Below are 7,323 nucleotides of genomic sequence, written 5' to 3'. Positions count from 1 at the left end.
TGTGCCACCACAACCTGGCATAAAACATACTATTTTATCAATTGGCCTAATTTAACATGAGCTTGTCATACTGAAAAGTCCTAGCACTTGAGAAATTGCAAAACAAAAACAAACAAAAAAAGCACCGGTCATCAGTCTCATCAGTGCCTTTAGACTGGGAATCACTAATCACTCTTATTCAGAACAATGGTCACAGGTTAAGCACCACAGTGTCGCTCTCTACTGAAATAAAGACCCAGGGACAGAGATGCTTTAGAAAACAAAACTTAACTGAAGGGATGTTATATTGCTCTAATGTTACAGTCTGGAACTTGAGTGTCCCCCATGAGCTGAAGGTCTAGTCTCTAATGCATCAGTGTTCAAGAGGTGGCCTTTGGGAGTAGAACACAAGACACAAAATAAAGGTGACAGAAGGAAATCCAGTGGAAATCCATGTAGCCAGTCAATTTGTAAAAATGAAAGTGGACTGAGCTATCCTATGTCTGTATTCTGGTTGTGAGCTGAACCTTGAGGCTGAGCCATCTTTCCAGCCCTTGTGTGTCTTTGTAAGGAAAGATGTGGGTCCATGGTGTTTCAGAAGCACATGCAGAGGAGCAGGCCTGGCCTCTGAATCATTATTCTTCATTTCAAAGACAATTTTGTGTTGTTTTATTTTCTGAGACAGGGCTTCTCTGTGTAGCCCTGGCTGTCCTGGAATTCACTTGTAGACCAGGTTTGCCTCGAACTCAAAAGATCTGCCTGCCTCCGCCTCCTGAGTGCTAGGATTAAAGGCATGTGCCGCCACCACCTGGCTTCAAAGACAATTTTAATGGACAATTTTTAGTGTTAAAATGATTATTGTCAAAAAAAGTTTAAAAAATGATTATTGTCATAAATCAATGTGAATTTCATATTTTCAAATACATATATAAATATCCATTATATGTGTGTATATAATATATTTATATATTATATATGTATATATTATATATGTGTATATACAATATATATTTCATTATATCTATTAGAAAGAATTCAGGTGTGAAGGGCACACATTTAATCTAGCACTTGGGAGGTAGAGTTTCTAAGTTCTAAGGCCAGCTTAGTTTATATAAAGAATTTCAGACCAGCCAGGGCTATGTAATGAGACCCTGTCTCAAACAAAAACAAAACCAAACCAAACCAAAAAAAAAAAAAAAAAATGAAGGGGGGGAAGAAGAAAGAAAGAAAAAAAATAAAAGTAACCCCACAACTGAAATGGCTTATTGGTGGCATTTTTGAGTGTGCAGCTATGGAGGAGAAAGTAGAGAGAGAGAAAAAAAAATGTTTCCTTCAAGAAACAGGCAGCAGGCCAGACATGAGGGTCTGGAATTCCTCACCACGTACAAAATGTGAAATATTTCATTCCCATGAACACAAAGAACATTTCCATAACTGTGTTCAAACAAATGGGATTTCTGTAACCTTCCACAGCAGTGGGTGAACCCTGCAGGTTGGATTTCAGTAAATAACTGAGTTTCCGTGTCACCTTTCCTGTTTATGTCTCGCCAGCCTGGTGTCTCATGATGAAAAGCATATGCAGGCAAAGGCTCCAGGCTGGGCCAGTGGACCTCGGTGACCTCAGACATCTGCAAGAGGTCCCAGCAGTCAGCCTATGGAACTTCAGCATACCCTCATACTTGGGGGGCTACAGGGGAGGGATGGACGAGCCACATGCCTTTTTCCTGGTCCAGCCCTGAGTGACAAGGGAAGCAAGGGGTGGTTTAGGGAGGACAATGGGGAGGCGTCCCATGCTTCCATGACATGTGACATCATCTTGTATACAAGTTTTAGGTTACCATATCCTAGGTGACCCTCAAAATAAAGCAGAAAACCAACACCCATGTTTTAGTACCTACTACCAGTCAGGAGTCCAGTGTAGTGCAGCTGGTGGTCTGCTCAGGGTCTTGCAAGCTGAAATGAAGGAGTTGGCTGGGCTGAGTCCCTTTCTGGTGATTCTGGGGTAGAACAGGCTCACATAGGCTGCTGGCCAAATTCCGTTTCTTGTGGCCAGAGACCATGCCTGCTTATTGCTAGTTCACATGATCTGTGGGCCACCCTTGTTCCTGGATGCTGCCTACACTCCTTTCCCAGGAAAAGCTTAATCCTTTTCAAGGAGTATATCAGACCAGCCGAGCAGAACCTTTACACCCTCAGGTCAACTCATCTGGGATCTAGGTATACATGTAAAAATCTCTTTAAAGTGGTGTCTACATGAGTGTTGAGTTCCTGGGAGAGCAACAGTCCTGCACACCAAGGGCTGGGACACGTGCTGACCTCTATGGGACTCTGTGTCCCACAGATTTCTTAGGAATGATTCCCTAGTCTAATTAAGTAGTCCACAGTGATGAAAATTTGTACTAAGTTCTTTACTGTGGTAGCAAGAGGCAGGCCCCACTAGCATTTGGTATTCAGAGCCAGGCCAGGCAGAAGACAACCTCCCATGATGTACCTCGAGTGCCACATTAGATTTAGCTTTCCAAAATCCCTCTGGGACGTTCTGTAGATTAAAGCCCTGTGCACGATCTTTTGAGTCTGTAGGTACAAGCTTCTTGTTTGCTTGGATTTTTCAATCCTATGACCCTCATTGGATCATTACAAAATACACACATATATAAAACCATTATATTATCCTCATAGATGTATACAATTGTGCATCAGTGCAAATCTAAAATAAAAGCAGAGTAGCTGGGCAGGTGGTTCAGTCAGCAACGGGTTTGCCACACAAGCATGAGCTGAGTCTGTTCCCTAGCATCTGAAGGACAGGCATGGTGGGAGACGCTTACAACCCCAGCGCTGGGGAGGTGGAGGCAAGAGGAGTCTGGAGCTTGTAGCTAATGAGTCTTGTCAAGTCAGTGAGCTTTCATTTCAGAGTCTTCCTCAGAAATAAAGTGGAAAATGAGAAACACACATGACACAAGCCTCTGCACAGATGCACACATGCATGTGCGCACACACACATATACACACACTACACACAGACTACACACAGACACACTACACACATATACACACATACATACACACATACACACACATATACACATATATACACACATAAACACACAATACACATACACTATACATACTCATGTACACATACACACACTATCCACACACTACACACATATAGAAGTATACACACACTACACTGATGCACACTACAAACACATACACACAAATATAGACATATATACACACAAACACACTATACACACTATACATATTTATATATACATATATACACACTATACACAGACACACTGCTCACACACACAAATATATACATATAAACACACTATACACACTATACACACTTGCACACACATACACTATACACACACTATACATAGCACACACACAAATAGCAGTACACACCCACCCACACACACACACACAAATAGAAAAGGTGGAGCAGCTGAGGATGTAGCTCCATTGACAGAGGACTTGCCTGGCATGCAGGAAGCCCTGGACTCAGCTTCCAGCACCACCTGAAACAGGCCATGGTAGTACACGCCTTCAATCCTAGTCAAAGTCAGCCTGGAATACTCACATCCCTGTGTGGGGTGGGGCCCAAGACACAGGACTTAGAATCTAAGAATGCTTTCAGTTTCTGAATCTTAAAGCCAAAGCTGAAGAAAGGGAGGAGGAGGGGAACATTAACTGTAGCACCAGGGCAAATACTTCCCTAAAGACCTAACTATTTATTATCTAATTTTTTTGAGATGGGGTCTCCTTATGTAGCTCAGTCAGGCTTCACAATGGTTCCTACTTCTGCCTCCTGAGCTTTGGAATTACAGGCTTGTGTGATCACACTCAGCTCTACAAGGGTCTTACACTTTAATATTCTACAATTAATTCCAGCATTTCCCAATAAGACAGATTTGAATACTAGTTCATAAAATTGATTATGTGAAACCCATCATTTGGGGGATAAAAATCTAACTCAATGGCAGCAGAGGAAAAAGTTAATTTACTATTAATTATACTAGCTTTTAAAACAGTGTTTTCATATATTCTTAGTTTCTGTTCCCTCCCCAGCCCTCTCCCTCATTACCTCTGCATAATGAACCAGAACTGTGGGCCAAGTCAATCTTTTGTCTATAACTTAAAATACAAAACAAACAAAAGAACAAAACCAAAACAGAGCTGATAGTTCAGCCATTAAAAGCATTCTAATTTGAATTTATTATTGTTCATTTCGATTTTACCATAACATAATAAAACTCGGCAGAACTATGAATGGCCCAGCAAAACTCCCCAATTCACAGGCGCACTGGGCAAAATGAGGGTAGTGTGCACACTTCTCTTTCTTGTTGCTTTGGCGTGGCTACAAAATTTCCATAAGTTTTCCTGTACTGCCACCTAGTGGCCAAAATGAGCATAGCTTTGACTAAGTCATTCAGTGTGCTTTGGATGTAAAAGGAATTTAGGCTTAAGATTCCCTCCCTCCCTCCCTCCCTCCCTCCCTCCCTCCCTCCCTCCCTCCCTCCCTCCCTCCCTCTCTCCCTCCTTTTCCCTCCCTCCCTCCCCACCCCCTGTAATGGCTGGTTGTGGGTCTCTGAATCTGTTCCCATCTGCTGTCAGAGGAACCCTTTCTAACAGTAACTGGATAAGACTCTGATTTATGACTGTAGTAAGTTATTATTCGGACTTGTTTTATTTGTTTATGACCAGTAGTTGTTTGATTTTATTCTAGATCTCTGGGCTATCTAGTCTCTGGTTCTTGGTTACCCACGCAGAGTTGTGTGTGGGTTTCTCCTCCTGGAGTGAGCCTCAGGTTAAATCAGACACTGGTTGGCTATGCCCACAAGCCCTGTGCCACCATTGCCCTAGCATGTTCTGCAGGCAGGACAGATTGTAGGTCAAAGGTTTTGTGGCTGGAGTGGTATCCCCATTTCTCTTTAGGTAGCCTGCAGAGTACCTTCCTTCACCAAAGAGACTAGAACATAGGGGTAAAGACTCCATGTAGGCACCTGCTCGACTTCTCCACATTCAATGGGTTGTGTGAATATTGTCCTCAGAATGTGACCCTGTTGTCAGTTTTCAGAGAACAACCTTTTGTCTCAGTATCAGCCTGGGGTGTTCGGGGATTTCCATGGGACCCCCTTGGCCAACAATTCAGTTGAATACTGAAACTGGATTTAGTTTTGCCACTGGAAGCCTCGCCTGGGTACAAGAGATAGCCAGTTGAAACTCTGTATCCCCCTTTACTAGGAGTACTCAATAGGACCACCTAAACTTGGAGGTCTCCATCAAATCCCTCCCATCAGAGCTCAGGGAACCCCATGGAAGAGGAAGCAGAAAGAGTGTAAGAGCCCGAGGGGGTGGAGGACACCAGAACAAAGCCCTTTGAATCATAAGCAAGGTGCATATGGGCTCACAGCCTGAAGCAGCAGGCACAGCCCTGCATGGGTCTGCATTAGCTATTAGCTGTGCATCTTTATGGGCCTCCAACCTGTGCCTGCTCTTAGGACTCTTCTCCTCCTGTTGAGTTGCCATGTTCAACGTCAATATGGTAGTTTTGCTTCATCTTGCTACATTTTATTTTGTCACGTTGGTGGTTATCTCTTCAGAGACTGTTCTTTTCTAATGAGACACAGAATGAGAGTGTATTCGGAGGGAGGGGAGATAAGGAAGAACTGGGAGGAGAGGAAGGGGAAACTAATCAGGATGTAGCATATAAGAATCTATCTTCCTTTTAATTTTAAAAAATTTTATGTACATTGGTGGTCTGCCTCCGTGTGTGTCTGTGTGAGGGTGTCAGGATCCCCTGGATCTGGAATTACAGACAGTCGTGAGTTGCCATGTTGGTGCTGGGACTTGAACCCCATCCTTTGGTAGAGCAGGCAGCAGTCTTAACTTCTGAGCCATCTCTCTAGACACAGAATCTGTTTTCAATAAAACAAAAAAGTGTTAAAAAAAAAAAAGACCCCAAATTTGGATTTTTACATCCAAATGCTAGGTGTTTGAAGGTTTTTACCTACACTATTAGAGATATTTTTGTTCTATTACTTATATATGAGGTTCATCATATTTTCATATGTGTATATAATGTATTTTGATCATATCGCCCTCTAGACCCCTTCCTCTCTCTTCTCACCCAGTCCCCACCACTTCCTTCATCTTTTCTGCTATCTAAAGAGTTTAGTTGGGTTGGCTTACAGGAGCATGGCTGAGAAGCATTACAGATATTTTCATTTCAGTCAAAGCAAACAAACCCATGAGCCCCTGTTTTCCAGATGCTTTTGTCCCCATCCTTCTGATTTTTAAACAATTCCCTTGTTAGCACTCAGGACCACTGGCCAGGCTTGCTATGTAATACCCTGAGTAACCTCTAAGTTCTCCAGAGAGATCACCACAGACAATGCCCCTCAACCTTGAACCAGAGCTGTGGGCCAAGGCAATCTTTTGTTTATAATTTAAAATACAAAACAAACCAAAACAAGCAAACAAAAGAACAAAACCAAAACAGGGCTGGAGAGATAGGTCATCGGTTAAAAGCATGTGCTGCTCTTGAGAGAACCTTTGTTCAGTTCCCAGCATCTATGACGCCCTCCTCTTGTCTCTATGGGAACAAATGTGTACACATTTCTACACAGACACACACACTCACACATAAATTTAAAAAATCATTTTTTTAAAATCTCTACCCTTGCCGGGCAGTTGTGGCACACGCCTTTAATCCCAGCACTTGGGAGGCAGAGGCAGGTGGATTTCTGAGTTCGAGGCCAGCCTGGTCTACAGAGTGAGTTCCAGGACAGCCAGGACTATACCTGAGACTGCTAACCCCAGTTGAAAAATCAATCAGGGAAACACAGCAATGATTTGAAAAAAATCGCACCATTCAAAGAGGAAAGGAAAGTATGACTCTGTCAAATTAGCTGCCGAGTCATCATCTAACACGACAGAGTGGGAAGGAAACGGAGTGTGGTCCAGACACGCTGAGGTTTTAGAGACCATAAAAAATCACTAAGTAGGGAGCTGGAGAGATGGCTCAGCAGTTAAGAGAACTGCTCTTCCAGAGGTCATGAGTTCAATTCCCAGCACCCACATGGTAGCTCACAACCATCTGTAACAGGATCCGATGCCCTCTTCTGGTGTGTGTCTGAAGACAGCTACAGTGTACTCATATAAATAAAATAATCTTTAAAAAAATCACTAAATAGTTCTGTATCAGGGTCTGTTGAGGACAGGATAACACAAGCTAGGAATCAGAGGGATCAGTCAGTAGCGTCTGCTGCCATGAACTGTCAGTCTGGTTCCTAGCATCGTGTAGAGAGGCGAGAGCAGAGGGACAGACAC

Source organism: Arvicanthis niloticus, chromosome 7, assembly GCF_011762505.2.
Source record: "Arvicanthis niloticus isolate mArvNil1 chromosome 7, mArvNil1.pat.X, whole genome shotgun sequence".
Taxonomy (NCBI): domain Eukaryota; kingdom Metazoa; phylum Chordata; class Mammalia; order Rodentia; family Muridae; genus Arvicanthis; species Arvicanthis niloticus.
Note: the sequence above shows the minus strand (reverse complement) of the source record.